This window comes from Lactuca virosa, chromosome 4, assembly GCF_052849685.1.
Source record: "Lactuca virosa cultivar CGN04683 chromosome 4, Lactuca_virosa_CGN04683_v6, whole genome shotgun sequence".
In the NCBI taxonomy this organism is placed as follows: domain Eukaryota; kingdom Viridiplantae; phylum Streptophyta; class Magnoliopsida; order Asterales; family Asteraceae; genus Lactuca; species Lactuca virosa.
In genome coordinates, this window is record NC_136429.1 from 383,268,152 (window position 1) to 383,285,749 (window position 17,598).

The following is a 17,598-nucleotide window of genomic DNA, read 5'->3' on the forward strand; positions in this document are numbered from 1 at the left end:
AACTAAGAGTAGTTGAGTGTCCCACGACGTATTTCCAATTATCCGGATAACCCTCTTACTTTGTCCATGTCCTTGTGTGTGGTGCTCTTCGTATGAATACTTTCGGGTTTCGAAGAGATATGAATTTTTGAAGTTCGCATCTAATTTGTCGTTACGAGTGGCGAGAGTTTTACGATAACATGATTTGAGACAACAGGGTTTGGTATAACATAGACTCGGTCGGACTAGACAGGATGTCGTCGTAGAATCGTGTCACACCCCGATCCTTGTCGGAATCGATCAAGGCGTGATATATTGTTCAAAGTCTCATGACAACTAGGTTATAATGTGATTAGATTCAATTAAGTACTAAGTATGCAAACAAGATCCACAACATACAAGTACAAATACAAATGCAAACAACATTTATTACATCAAATTTAAATTGTCATGTGGATTTCTAAGGCACAACCTATTTTTCATCATTCTTCATTCTTCAAATCTGCATCATGGGTAAAAACAGGTCAACTACGAGAGTTGGTGAGTAATCAAATTTTAGTAGAGAAAATTGTGAAGTTGAAACATTTATAATTTGAAATCTGTTTTCTTTTGAAGTCGCCAAACAATTGTACTTGAGATAACGGTTTATAAATCAAAAATTGATTAACAATTGATAACAACAACAATAAGTCCTCACCGTATATATATACATATGTATATATATAAATATATATAGGATGGAGCATCTAATCATCATACACACTCAACCACGTGTGATCAATCACCTTAGCGTCCCAAGGCGGGGTGGTCAACCCAATAGCGCTATTATTGTCCATAACGTACCTCAAGAATACGGGCATAGTCATGGAGATTAGACTAAAAATGATAATGCACTACAAGTACATGTAGCGTAAACGAACAATAGTTATACAATTAATGACTCACGTATAAATGTCCCAACCATGTCTCAATTGTGATAAAACAATAAAATGAAGTTGGAACATATTAGAACCACATGATACACCCCAAAAGTATTGAGAATAATAAAGTATGGGGTAGATTACTCACTTTAGTCCCAAAACGAAATGCGTGTGTCGTACGATAGACGATTCGAGTCAAAATGGCGTAGAACCTAATATAATTAATAGTTTTGGTTTAGGAACTGCTAAACAAGAATGGAGTATTAATACAAATAATTAGACACGTATTCTTATATTAGATGAATTAACAATAATTCATTTTGATTATAATATTAAGGTATTTATTTGTTAAATGAATTTTAAATTGAATTACTTACTTTGCATAATTAATTTATATTTTCAATTTAGGCCAGATTTTAATAATTTCTTATTAAAATAATAACTTGCCCAATTATAATTATTTACAGATTTTAACAATTATTTATATGAAATAATCATTAAAATGCATTTTTACATGCTTAAATACTTAGGAAAATAGTTTTAAATAGTAAACAGTATTGAAAAATTATGAAATTATTAGAAAATCATTATTTCATACAATATGAATTACTGTAAAATTTGTATATTTTTCTGAACTGTTTTAGTATTTATTTAATATTTTAATGATTAAACAACACAAAATTCGGGAAAAATAGTAAATGATTCTCAAAAAATCTGTAAAATTAACCATAGTTTTATAACATGATGTAGAGCCCAGTGTATAAGCTTCAGATATTTGTGACTATGGGAAGTATTTTTTATATATTTCATTATTAATTAATCAATAAAATCATAAATAATAGTAAACAGTAATATAAATGCATGAAACTTCATATATCATGTTTAATCAGTATACAGGTCATCCCAGATTTTCTCAGAATTTATTGAATGCAACAAGTATTTTATGTGAATTATTGTCTTACTTTATTGAAATAATTATGATAATTCAATAAAAATAAGTTATTTTCTGAAAATTTCCAGAACTTCTTATTTTATTGATAGTATTCTGAGAAAAATCAGGTTTATGAAAAAAATGAGTTTTAGATATTTTGGTGGATTTAATTTGTTTCTTGTATGAATTTGAAACTTTTAACAACATACCTTGATGAATGCTTCAAGAGGGATGAAGATTTGAGTATAATAGATTGTTCTTGGATGGAATATGAGTATTCTTGGAGGAAATTTCGAGATTGAGAGTGAGAGAAAGAATAGAGAAGATTTAAGTGGTGAAGAGAATAATGTGTTGGGAGAAAAAGGAAAAGGAAAGTGGATGGGAGGTGTGAGTGGGAGACCATGGGAATAATCTTTTTGCTTTTGGTGGTCTTCATAATTTCCCACTAACACAAGCATCTTTTACATAATAATATATGAGTTTTATAAAATTTAAAGTAAAGTTCATAAAAAATAGAGTTTTATAAAATTTAATGTAAAGTTTATAAAAATGGAGTTTTATAAAAGATAGGTTATTATTTGATTATAACAATCTACTTTGATTTGAAGTTTAATTAGAGAATTCAAGTTTGATTCTTTTAATTTAATTAGAGCATTATACTTTGATTTGATTTTAATATGGTATCATAATTTACTTTGATTATAGTTATAACGTTGTACAATACTATGTTGCTATTAACGTCAAGTTATATCGTATTGTATGGGTTTTGATCCTATTAGCGTCAAGTAATCTTGAGTAGGGTTTATTAAATTTCCAATTGGGTTGGGTTGACCCGAATCCATTTTAGGCGGATGTCACAAATCGCGCGTTAAGTTGGTTTTGAAGGATCGCTTTGTTCAGAACATTGATGCCCCTGGGTGACTCTCTATGGTGTTTTCTGTGTTTGACTCGAAGTTAACAGGTACTACTAACACGAGGGTTCTGATGTTTTGAAGTTATGAACTTTCATGAAATGGTTCTTACTAGATCTCCCTATGATTGTTTGGTGTACACAAACCAGGTATAACTACAACTTAACCTAACGTAGTCACTTACGCTATCATGATTCGCTTATTAGGGCTTTAAACCTTATAAAGATTTTGTGATTTAATCCGAGCGAGAAAGTAATCACAATTATGAACAATTATTGGGGTTTTCGAAAACGTACCATTACGCATCAGGTTTCTTTGATGCTTCCTCATTCCCTGAGGTCAGACTTCTCCCGTTTCCTCGTTGTTCTCCTTTGTTGGGCAGTCTCTTTTGAGATGTCCCATCTCGCCACATACGCAGCACACTTGGACTATGCTAGCATCAGTAGTGGAAGTGATGTGTTGGGTCGGGGTCTTTGCGAAGCGGGCTTCTTTGCCATCCATAGCCCTTGGATAATTTCTTTCGTAATGTCAAGGTTCGCCACAATTGTAGCAAACCTGACCCGTCTTTACACCAGTAATCGAGGTGTTTGGCTGTGCCGGTGCTTTGCAGTAACGGGTGGTGTGTCCTTGTTTGTTGCAGTTCTTACAATGAAGTGTTCGGCACTTTCCTACGTGGTGGAAGTTGCATTTCTCGCAACTTGGAAGTTTTCCAGCATATTGCCGCACTGGCGTTGGCACTGGTTGGGCGGATGTGGCGGTTGTAGAAGTTATCTCGAGTTGTCGTTTCTTGGCAAGTTTCTGAGACGACTTGTTCTTTCTCTCGGACCAAAACTTTCGTTTGGCGCTCTAAGGTTTGGGAGTTGGAATGTTCTCTTGGACAGGCCCTTGTTGATTTCCTGGTGTGTTGTTACAGCTTGAGGTGTGGAAGTCGTTCCCATTCCCATTTAGGTCGTTAGCATTAAGAACAGCTAGAGCGGCTGCTACGGCTGCTGTGACAGTAGCTTGGAACGTAGCTGAGTCCATATGGAGGATTGGTGCCTTATTGGTGGATTGGTTCTGCTTCTTCAGAGGCATGATCTGCTATATGTCAAGAAAAGAGTTTGTGAGCAACAACGGTTGCCTCTGGATGTATCCTAAATTTTTGTCTATGCATTGATATTTCCCGTTTTGCTAACTGACTCTCTTTGATTCGACCCACATCCCCATGATGTGGTCTTAGCAAGGATAGAAAAGATTTGAGCACACAAAGTTCACATACAATAAACTTACGAACTCCTTGTTGTTCAGCTCATCGCGCTGGCTGAATAATTCTCACAGTATCGTCGACTGTAGACGATATGGAGATCTAGCTATATGTTTAGTTCCGGGGATCAAGTAGGTACGAGATTCAACTTGATACTCGGAAGAAATCCCTGGAATATCTTTGGGGAAGTTATCAGGAAGGTTGAAGACTTCGAGGATACTCTCGAGGTCTTTAACTTTTTGCGTGTCATCTACAACATGAGCCAGGAATGCATAACATTCCTTTCGTAGATGCTCCTAGGCTTTGACGCAGGAAATGATACGACGGTTCGAACGATCTTATCACTGAAACCAGTGAGGACTCCGTCAGAGGGACGATTGAGACGAATCGCTTTCTCGAAGCAAAGGACATTGGCACAATGTGAGGTTCATTCGTCCTATGCCGATTAGGACATTGAAGCTTTTCATGGATACTGATATGAAATCGATGGGGAAAAGGAATGATCGTCGAAGGTAAGAGCACATCCTATGATACATGCTTTAACTGAAATACGATTGTTTTCATCATAACTGAAACTGAGATTACATATTTCGGAACTCAGGACCTAACAATAGTTCTAAGTCCTAATATCAAAGAGAAAATTTCGGCAATATGGAAGACAGAGATGTTTACGAAAAAGGGCTACTCAGAGTGAAACCCTAATTCGGCCAGCTGTCGCTCTACGTCAAGAAAGCGTCCTTCATACTCTGACTGGCGGGCTCGGAGCTTTATGACCTCGGCTCGGGTTGTAGCTAACTCTCGCTGCAGAGCTTCGTTGTCTGTGAAAACCGTCAAAATTCGAGTCGGTTCTAGATTTGACTAGACTTAATTGCACATATAGGCACAACACATATTAGACTTACTAATTAGAAGCTAAGTTATAATCTACTAGAAACTTGGAAACAATTAGAATCAATGGATTGTGTACTTAGATTTCACATTGATATGTGAATTCTACATCTACAGAGCTGTAGTGACTATCCATATTTGGGTCACTCTTTGACTCGAACAACATTTCATGAATCATATACACACATCATGCACTTGACCTAGAAGTAGAAGTTAGTTCAAAGTCTCATAGAAACTTAAGTCAAAGTTGAAGAGTAGGACTAGTATACTTGATTCCTCAATTTCGCTTGAATCTCGGAATCACTACATAGAATGCCAATAAACCGATAAAAATAAATTACAAACATTATTTATAACTATAAAAGAGTTATAATACCATAAGACAATTTGAAATCTCAAAGATTCAATTTATTTTTTTATTCAAAGTTTATTAAACTCCAAAACCCTAAAAGTCATAAAAACTCAAATTTATGAAGTTTTATATTAAAATCTTATAAAAAAAATTTATAAACACTATAATATCAAATTAATATATTTAAAATGTTGAAATAAAATCAAGGAAATTAATTTAATTCATTAATATTGACATTACATTTATAAGTTAAACATCCAAGAGTTATGAACAAATTTTATATAAAATGCATATTTTATATAAATTGAAAGAAAATTTATAAAAATTTACGAATTAATATAAAATAAATAAGCAAAACAAGATAAAATCTCATCTCTCCACTCAAAGGTCGGCCTCATCCCTCCCAAGACCACTCTTCCCCAAAACTCAATCAATTTACTCACTTATTCACTCTACCACTCCATCTTCTCTCTCACTCTACCCCTCATTCTCTCTCTCACACTCTTCATCACCACCACTCCATTTCTCTCTTCATTTCTCTATACCCACGAAATTTTCCAGAGAATAAGTCCAAGAACACACCTCAAACTCAAAATCTTCATCATCTAGTGGTGTTCATTAAGGTAGAACACGATTTCCTTTCATTTTCCTCCATGTTTTCAAGGTTTTTCTTGCATTTCCTTCTTCTTTTACACATTTCTCTTAGAAAATATGTGTGCATGTTCATTCACTTCAGTTTTGATGATGATGGTGGTAGGATTTCAGCCAAAAACAACATGCATGTTGTAAATGGTGAAATCCAAGGACCTAAACCTAAGTCAAGATCATGAAGATGCACTTTTCTACATGTTTTGGTGGAAAATCACCACATGCACTGTAAGTTTTCTTTCAAAAACGATTTTTGAACATTTCAAACTCATGAATGGTCTTCAAACAAACATGCATGTGATGATCTTCAAGCTTAGATGCTAGACCATCAAAGTATGTTGTTAAAAGCTTTCAAATATGTTCATGAAGGATTTATTTCCAAATATCTAAAACTCCTTTTCTGACCAAATCCGATTTTTCCCAGATTCCCATCAACAAAATGAGATGTTCAACAAATTTTCAGAAAATAATTCATTTTTCTCGAATTATTATAATTATTGAAATAAAATAGGGCAATAAATCATATAAAATACTTTCTGAGGTCTATAAATCCTAGGTAAATTCGTGGATGACCGCTATGCTAAATAATGACCCCACATTAAATTTCATCGGTTTTTGTTACTGTTTAATATGGTTTTGAATTTTCTTTTTGTTTAGCCCCAATAAATCATAAAACCGCTTTAGATAATTTGAAAATGGTATATAATAATTTTCGCAGCTTATACGCTCTGTGGAAGACTTAGAAAAATATTTTCATAATTTTTAATAACGTATTCCTATTTTTCTCCGATTTTTGTATTTATAATGGACTAAAAACAGGAAAAATAGTTTTACTCATCCAAAAATTATGAAAATCTACCAGAACACCTTGTAGTACATTAGGAGGCTACATAAAAATTTTGATGATTTTTCTCTTCTGTATACTGTTTTTCTCCTATTTTCTAAGATTAAATACACTTAAATACACAAAATCGGATTCCAGTAGATAAAAACCACCTTTGGGATTTTTCCCAGATTATTTACACTGTAAATGAACTTTACAAAAATTTTGGTAATTTACTTTAACTGTTTAATAATTATTCTCCAATTAATGATTATTTAAGAGGATAAAAGAAAGAAAAATAGAAAGACTAATTGAAAAATATCTTTTATATTTTTCACAGCTTCTACATGTATAATAAAAGTGTTACAAAAATTTTGGGCAATTTTGGAAACTATTTCCTATTTATTTCAATTTTTATTAGAATAAATGCTCAAAAATCATAAAATTTGGTTAAACAGTTTAGAAATCAATTTTTATATTTTTCCCAGCTTAATAATGTTTAATAACAGTAATACAAAAAGTTTGGGTAATTTTGGAAACTGATTTCTATTTTTCATGAATTTGTATCCATTTAGAGAATTAAATATATGAAAAATGGTTACACATATTCATAATCCATGAAAATTTATCTAGAAGTCATTAGTACATTTAGAACCAAAATCTGAAGTTTGGTAATTTTTATTAACTATTTAGTATTTTTCATGATTTTATGGTTATTCAAGAAACTAAAATGGTGAAAAATAGTTAGACAAATCAAAAATTCAAGAAAATTTATCTTGAGGTATTTGACTTCAATTAAAACTGAAATGAAAAGTTTGGAAAATTTTAGAACTAAATTGATTTAGTTTTTGAATATTTAACCATTAGAACGCTTCTTAAAATTTTAAATATTAACATTTTAATAGTGAGAAATTACGCTTAAATTGTTATATAACAATTGATTCATTGAAATTTAATTTTCACAGAAAAATGTTTGTAACTTATCAATATTAAATTTTAACACATTATTGGCATAATTCTATTGTAGTAGTAAGTATACTAGTGTTAGATTTCGATTAGAGACTCACTAGCGAATACCATTATTGTAGGAATCGATATTGATACGTGTGGTGCGTAGTCAAGGCACCATTTGCATCATCTCAATGTATATTGTGAGTATTCACGCACTCCCCTATTTTCAGTTTTTATGTTTTAGGGTGGAAAAGCATGTCCCGAAAAACTATTATTTGTTCGTTGTACTTAAATTGATTTGTATCAAACATGATTGCTATTTTATTACTATATCTCTATATGTATGTCTATGCAACACGGAACATGAGAACTTATCGTATTAAGGCCCTTCCCTTATCTCTAACCATTAACTCTTTGAGCCAATGGTCATTATGGATAGCGCTATTAGGAATTGACAACTCCTCACTCGCCCTATTGCTGGAGTGCATGATACCATATTCATCTATGGAACGATAAGCATAGATCTTGATAGGGCTTCAGTCATAGGTTTGGTTGAGACTCATTGTTTGCTCATACACATACAAACTCGTTTCTCGTTACGAAAGTTGTAAAAATACCATGTTGGATTTCAGGAAAACACATTTAAGTAAAGTAAAATGCCTAAATGAGAAAATGGTATCAGAGCCAGGTTATGGAGAATACCGGTTTTCCTTTGGAGAACCACAACTATAGCCAAAAAATTTCTAAACGTTTTTAAAATATAGAACATACTCCTGGTATAACTAATTCGAGTACGCATTATTGGACTTTAATTAAGTATAGCCTGGCCAACTATGCTTAATTAAGGAAGGTTAATGTGAGGCTGGAAACGGTTATACTAGAATTATGTTCCAAACAATTTTCAACTTAAACTTTTGAAAAACAAAATTTTTCGGTGTGCGTACAGGCATTGCATATTATAGGCATTCATCTAGATACACTTAGAAACTAAGTGCACTTTTATAACAATGCCTTTATTTAGAAATATTCTTACCCCTTATCAAGTGTTAGGTTAACCACTTAGGTTATATCACTAGTCACTCTAGGAGCAATGCACTTAGTACTGAGAATGAGTATTCCTCGGTAGCTGTTGACTTTAGATGTAAGGTTAGTAGTTAGATATACACAAGTAATAATCTTAAGTCGAAACTTATTCCAATTATTCCTCAATACCTCTTCATCGTCTTCGTACTAGAGTTACAACTAGGAAAAAGCGTTTCGATACTGACACGAATGATAATTGGAGCATCGCGTAAGGAGGTAGATGATTCGCCACTAAGTAATCACTTGGATACCATTGGCGGGCATTCCGGATTTGACTTACAAGGAGACACAAAGGTTTAACCTATATGTGAGATCTTATTTCTACGCTACGATTTAGCTCTAGGTTGTTTCCACCACGAGGTTAAAACTTAACATAGGATATCCCTTTGACCTCTATAAAAGGTCGTCAACTGCATTGACACCATAAAATGTTTTTCAAATAATTTTTCTTGTCCTTTATCTTGGGGAAAAAGACATCGGTACTCCCCTTATACTCGCCTTAGTATTTAGGTACGATCAACTACACTAACATACTTTCTCCTTACTTCTTAATCTTCCATCGAAAAATTATTTCGCTTCATCGGTTTTATTTATCATCGATAAAATATTTTATAACCACTTCAGTCAACTTAGTAGACATTTCCTAACAATATAAGCCATATTCTCGCTAAAATTTTTTTTTTTTGACAACTTGCTTTAATTTAACACTTTTCTTCAAAACTCAATTTAACCAATATTGGTTTTAACATTGCTATTTCAATTTCATTTCAATCTATTTCAATGGATAGATGTGCTTTTAAGGGCATATAAATCATTTTAAACCTTGATTACCATTTTGACACGTTTTCGAAAAACTTAGAAACATTTTATTTTATAAAAGTGTTTAAATTCTATGATATAAAACTTAGACATATGACATTGAAGTTCATATTACGTGTAAAAGCTTCATCGGATCTTTCAAACGAGTTTTGTTTTGGCTCTTTTGACCACTTTCTCATTTAGGCATTTTACTTTACTTAAATGTGTTTTCCTGAAACCCAACACAGTATTTTTACAACTTTCTAATTCAAACATGTTTATAAGAAATCTCTAATTCCTACATTTCCAACATACCTCATTTATTTATTTTATTTCAAATTACTTTTATACTTTGTAAAGTTTCTAAAATTTAAAGCATTGCAAAACTTAGTGTTCACTTTTAAACTTCCAGTGATGCACTTTCGACAATGCACAATTATTCATCTAAATATGTTAAGTCTTTACCTTATCCGTTTTAACCATTGTTGGACTCTAATCTAAAAGGTCAACACTATCAGATTTTCAATTACCAATTGTAGTGCTTCTTCTTTTTCACAAATGGATTTTAATTTAATAGATAACTCATGAATTTTTAGCAAACACTTTAAAACTTCATCATTTCTATGTAACCATCAATATACATCAAATATTTAAGTTTGAAATATATCTCAACCTAAGTTTTAAATCTACATATAATTATTGATCTTAAAATTTTAACAATAGCAATCATCGCTGCTACCTTCTTTTTCTTTCCCCGACACTTGATTTCTCGATCTCCTTCTGATTTTAGATCTCGCACGGCCATAATAGTAACATAATACATCGTCTAACTTTGTTTCTATCTATTTTGCTTCTCCTGGTATCATGTTCGTACACATACAGACTAGAAGTCTACCCTTTCATTTTGAGCGATTAATACATGTATAGTCATGAGGCATACTTTAATTTTAGTCAACTTTAATATATTCAATTACGCCTTTCATCATATACATCTTGTTTTTATTTTGAAATCTACTATAAACAAGTGATCCTTATTTATATTTACTCTTTCGTTCTAAATTCGGAAACTTGATTTAAAATGCAAGTTTCATTGTATTTCTCCTTATAAGTAATACACAAGATGAATACCTTTATGCTTATAATTTTTCTATATCCAGAAAATATATGTGGAGGATATGTATCCTTATGTTTCTTCTTTTCTTTAAATACATCAAAAGTTTTGAATTTTACGATTATATATTCTCTAAATGATTGTTTTTGTAGAAACACTAAACTATGAATGCACTATTTCCAAAGATTGACATTTTTTACACCTTTCTTAAAATAGTATTCTACTTTGCAATTTTCAGTGAGTTCCTAACTCTTAAACTTTTTTTTTCATAAGTATTCCGACTCCTCTTAAACTTGTATTTGTCCTGACTTAGACAATTAGTCAATTTTTACAAAAAGCATAATATCAATATTTCTATAAAAAAAATTCCCTTAATGACGACTTAAACATTTAACTTTAAATTATCTTTTTTTTTACTACTTCGTTTGATTGCCACACATATATCTTCATTATCTTGGAATTATTACACATTTTGATAATAATGAGATTAGTTATCATTTCTAAACACACATTTTGATAACAGTGAGATTTCTATCACTTCTAAACACTTAAAATGCTATCTACACAATGTGATTTAAAATATGATAAACTTTCACCGCCTTCATTAGAAACAATGACTCTCTAATTATATATATTCTTCAAATATAGTTCTATTATTGTAAGAGTAACCGTAGTAGTAATTATAGCCTCGGAGATCCTCAATCATTTCGTAACTTATTTTGTAGACGACACTTAAAAAGCCTTTACATTCGAGAGGTACCAAAACTTCGTTGCCTACCCTTAGTACGTATCTTTAGGAACTTACCCTTGATCATTTATTTTCATTCGTGCTACCCCTTCTTATTTCAAAATATATATTTTCCAGATGTAGTAGCCAACCCGGAAGTGAACAAATTGTTCCTAATCTCTTCTTTTTTTAAGCGGCGAATTTACACTTAGTGCTAATTTAGAATGCGACTTAAGCATCAATGCGGATTTAACGCTCAGTGTAGTGGGTGCTTCAGCAAAACTTCTACCGCTCTCTTAATTCAGATAATATCTAACTAGATGATCTTTTGGAATAGGTCGCTATGGTTGGATCATGATTCCATGACCCAAATTTTCCATAATCTAGACGAAAGAACTCGAATTAAGGAAACACTTAATTGACTATAGCTAAAGAATTGGGCTCTTCCTTTGAGGAAATAAACCCAAAATAATCAAAGAACACTTCAAGTCACCACCTCCCGAACGATACAATTGCATCCGGTTGAGTTCTAATACAATTCGTCACGAATTGAATTTCGGGACGAAATTCTTTCAACCGGGGGAGACTGTGACAACCGTCAAAATTCGAGTCGGTTCTAGATTTGACTAGACTTAGTTGCACATATAGGCACAACACATATTAGACTTAGTAATTAGAAGCTAAGTTATAACCTACTAGAAACTTGGAAACAATTAGAATCAATGGATAGTGTACTTAGATTTCACATTGATATGTGAATTCTACATCTACAGAGCTGTAGTGACTATCAATATTTGGGTCACTCTTTGACTCGAACAACATTTCATGAATCATATACACACATCATGCACTTGACCTAGAAGTAGAAGTTAGTTCAAAGTCTCATAGAAACTTAAGTCAAAGTTGAAGAGTAGGACTAGTATACTTGATTCCTCAATTTCGCTTGAATCTCGGAATCACTACATAGAATGCCAATAAACCGATAAAAATAAATTACAAACATTATTTATAACTATAAAAGAGTTATAATACCATAAGACAATTTGAAATCTCAAAGATTTAATTTATTTTTATATTCAAAGTTTATTAAACTCCAAAACCCTAAAAGTCATAAAAACTCAAATTTATGAAGTTTTATATTAAAAGCTTATAAATTTTTTTTATAAACACTATAATATCAAATTAATATATTTAAAAGGTTTAAATATAATCAAGGAAATTAATTTAATTCATTAATATTGACATTACATTTATAAGTTAAACATCCAAGAGTTATGAACAAATTTTATATAAAATGCATATTTTATATAAATTGAAAGAAAATTTATAAAAATTTACGAATTAATATAAAATAAATAAGCAAAACAAGATAAAATCTCATCTCTCCACTCAAAGGTCGGCCTCATCCCTCCCAAGACCACTCTTCCCCAAAACTCAATCAATTCACTCACTTATTCACTCTACCACTCCATCTTCTCTCTCACTCTACCCCTCATTCTCTCTCACACTCTTCATCACCACCACTCCATTTCTCTCTTCATTTCTCTATACCCACAAAATTTTCCAGAGAATAAGTCCAAGAACACACCTCAAACTCAAAATCTTCATCATCTAGTGGTGTTCATTAAGGTAGAACACGATTTCCTTTCATTTTCCTCCATGTTTTCAAGCTTTTTCTTGCATTTCCTTCTTCTTCTACACATTTCTCTTAGAAAATATGTGTGCATGTTCATTCACTTCAGTTTTGATGATGATGGTGGTAGGATTTCACCCAAAAACAACATGCATGTTGTAAATGGTGAAATCCAAGGACCTAAACCTAAGTCAAGATCATGAAGATGCACTTTTCTACAAGTTTTGGTGGAAAATCACCACATGCACTCTAAGTTTTCTTTCAAAAATGATTTTTGAACATTTCAAACTCATGAATGGTCTTCAAACAAACATGCATGTGATGATCTTCAAGCTTAGATGCTAGACCATCAAAGTATGTTGTTAAAAGCTTTCAAATATGTTCATGAAGGATTTATTTCCAAATAAATATCTAAAACTCATTTTCTGACCAAATCCGATTTTTCCCAGATTCCCATCAACAAAATGAGATGTTCAACAAATTTTCAAAAAATAATTCATTTTTCTCGAATTATTATAATTATTGAAATAAAATAGGGCAATAAATCATATAAAATACTTTCTGAGGTCTATAAATCATAGGTAAATTCGTAGATGACTCCTATGCTAAATAATGACCCCACATTAAATTTCATCAGTTTTTGTTACTGTTTAATATGGTTTTGAATTTTCTTTTTGTTTAGCCCCAATAAGTCATAAAACCACTTTAGATAATTTGAAAAGGGTATATAATAATTTTCGCAGCTTATACGCTCTGTGGAAGACTTAGAAAAATATTTTCATAATTTTTCATAATGTATTCCTATTTTTCTCCGATTTTTGTATTTATAATGGACTAAAAACAGGAAAAATAGTTTTACTCATCCAAAAATTATAAAAATTTATCAGAACACCTTGTAGTACATTAGGAGGCTACATAACAATTTTGATGATTTTTCTCTTCTGTATACTATTTTTCTCCTATTTTCTAAGATTAAATACACTTAAATACACAAAATCGGATTCTAGTAGATAAAAACCACCTTTGGGATTTTCCCAGATTATCTACACTGTAAATGAACTTTACAAAAATTTTGGTAATTTACTTTAACTGTTTAATAATTATTCTCCAATTAATGATTATTTAAGAGGATAAAAGAAAGAAAAATAGAAAGACTAATTGAAAAATATCTTTTATACTTTTCACAGCTTCTACATGTATAATAAAGGTGTTACAAAAATTTTGGGCAATTTTGGAAACTTTTTCCTATTTATTTCAATTTTTATTAGAATAAATGCTCAAAAATCATAAAATTTGGTTAAACAGTTTAGAAATCAATTTTTATATTTTTCCCAGCTTAATAATGTTTAATAACAGTAATACAAAAAGTTTGGGTAATTTTGGAAACTGATTTCTATTTTTCATGAATTTGTATCCATTTAGAGAATTAAATATATGAAAAATGATTATACATATTCATAATCCATGAAAATTTATCTAGAAGTCATTAGTACATTTAGAACCAAAATCTGAAGTTTGGTAATTTTTATTAACTGTTTAGTATTTTTCATGATTTTATGGTTATTCAAGAAACTAAAATGGTGAAAAATAGTTAGACAAATCAAAAATTCAAGAAAATTTATCTTGAGGTATTTGACTTCAATTAAAACTGAAATGAAAAGTTTGGAAAATTTTAGAACTAAATTGATTTAGTTTTTGAATATTTAACCATTAGAACGCCTCTTAAAATGTTAAATATTAACATTTTAATAGTGAGAAATTACGCTTAAATTGTTATATAACAATTGATTCATTGAAATTTAATTTTCACAGAAAAATGTTTATAACTTATCAATATTAAATTTTAACACATTATTGGCATAATTCTATTGTAGTAGTAAGTATACTAGTGTTAGATTTCGATTAGAGACTCACTAGCGAATACCATTATTGTAGGAATCGATAGTGATACGTGTGGAGCGTAGTCAAGGCACCATTTGCATCATCTCAATGCATATTATGAGTATTCACGCACTCCCCTATTTTCAGTTTTTATGTTTTGGGGTGGAAAAGCATGTCCTGAAAAACTATTATTTGTTCGTTGTACTTAAATTGATTTGTATCAAACATGATTGCTATTTTATTGCTATATCTCTCTATGTATGTCTATGCAACACGGAACATGAGAACTTATCGTATTAAGGCCCTTCCCTTATCTCTAACCATTAACTCTTTGATCCAATGGTCATTATGGATAGCGCTATTAGGAATTGAGAACTCCTCACTCGCCCTATTGCTGGAGTGCATGATACCATATTCATCTATGGAACGATAAGCATAGATCTTGATAGGGCTTCAGTCATAGGTTTGGTTGAGACTCATTGTTTGCTCATACACATACAAACTCGTTTCTCGTTATAGCAATAAACTTGTTATTAATTATAGCAATGAACTTTGTTTCTCATTACAACAACGAACTTTTATTACTGAAAACTTATATACATGTTTTAGCAATGAAATTGTTTGCTCATTGTAGCAACGAAATTGATTGCTCATTTTAAGCAATGAAACTTGTTTACTCGTTTGAGTAACGAACTTTATCTTCCATGAGAATATGAATGTTGCATCTTATTTGGGCAACATACTTTATCTCTCATGATGACAAAGAACTCTGTTTTTTTTTACAAACTTATTTACTCATTTTAACAATATACTTTTATTATTGAAAACTTTTATCAAAACTTTGATTTCAATTCATGGAACCAATATTATTTTGTTTATTTGTGAGTACTCACCAACTATTTTTATAGTTGACGCTCGTTTTACATGCTTTTTCAGGAATAATCGAGTAAGTGGCACTTAGGGACACTTCACTTTTAGGAGCATTCGCATGTGTTGTATTTCAATTTACATTGTATTTTTTTTTTAAAGTTGTTCAAACCCATTGTAAAATTGTAATGATTTTTAATACTATGGTTGGTGTAGTCTTTTAACTTTTGCTATGAAACCCTTTATACTGCCACGCCTCGTGTTTCCGCTTTAGCGGGGTGTGACATTGTCCCTCCTAGTTCTCCCATGAGCAACTTCAATATTACGAATGTGGTTTGTGTTGGCATCCGAGTCTGCCTCAAGTTCCATAGTTCGCTGAAGGGTTGCCACACCTAGCTCCACATTGCGAGTCACTTGGCGTATCAGGATTGGAAGGGCCCTGTCTGCAGGACCTCCTCCATCCAAATTGTAGAAGTTGCGTTTACCGTTATATGGGAGAGGTTGGCCTTGCTCATAGCTCCACCTATTCAAGCTCCCGACCCACATGGGCGTTGGACCTTGGAATCCAACATGGGGGTTAGGATTTGGTATTGGGGTCACTTGGGGTAGGTTCTCGACTTCTGGTTCCGAGTCAGTCTCTTCAGGAAATGGTTCGGCAATGCCATCGTCGAAAGGGATTTCATGGTTTCCTTCTGGCTCTGGTTCGATCCATCCACCATCTCCTTGGTTGGGAAAGTACGGGTCGCCAAGGAGATGGAATCCAGCCACGCTATCTACGCGCGGTGATGGTAAAGGAATAGTTAATAGGCATCGAATCTAATAATACTTCAAATGTATCATGGCTACGTGCTTGTTTCTTGAAGGATGGATCCTTGGGTAAATTTTTGGCTATAGCATCCTAAAATACTCCTATAGTATTTTAATCATTATGTTTGGCTCTAGAACTCCTCTAGTATCTAGGTAAGTTTTAGACTTGCTGTAACACCATAGTCACTCCCAAGCACATGTTGGTCATGTCTCGAATGAATATAGTTGATCAGGCTATATTGATCCTAGACATGATTACATAACTGCCCAGGTTTAACCGCAGTGTCCAGCATCCAAATACTTTTATTTTGTTCTACTTATGACACAGATTCTGCTACTCGGGTATACTTGTACACTTTGTTATAAAAATACTTATATTTTTGAAAGTATACTTTTAGTTTAGAGCACTTAGGCCCCTTAATGTTTATAGTTGTATACCATGTAAGGTTCGGTATATTTAGTGTTGGGTTTTGAGCATTCTAACACTTTCTAAGTGTACATGCAACCCTAATAAACCTTGGATCTATCTTTGTCTAAGGTACATGGAAAATATTAATTTCCAAGGTTTATAACCTATCTAGCATGGCATGGGATACTTTTAAACATAAAAGGTCTAGATGAATTACATACCTTTTGTTGATTGTTGATTCCTTGGAGTTTGAGAGCCAAGCACCAATAATGTGAATGCCTCAAATGGAAATCACAAATCACCACAAACTTGGAAAATGTATGAGAGAGTATACTAACTCTTAGATTTCGGCCACCACTATTACACACACACTTAGGGTGTTTTTCATGCAACATAAGCTTGTTTATATAGTGTACATGGTTAGGGTGAAACGCTAATAACCCATGTCTTTTCCTCTTCCAAGGATCCATGGGTTAAAAGCTCCATGGATCATCCATGGACTTCCATATAAGCTTTGCCCATTAACAAATGAGCATTAGGCCACACCATATAAATATAATAGCCCATGATTTAATTAGTCTTCCTTTTAATCACTAAATCAATTCATAATTAATTCAAGATTAAAACTAATTAAAT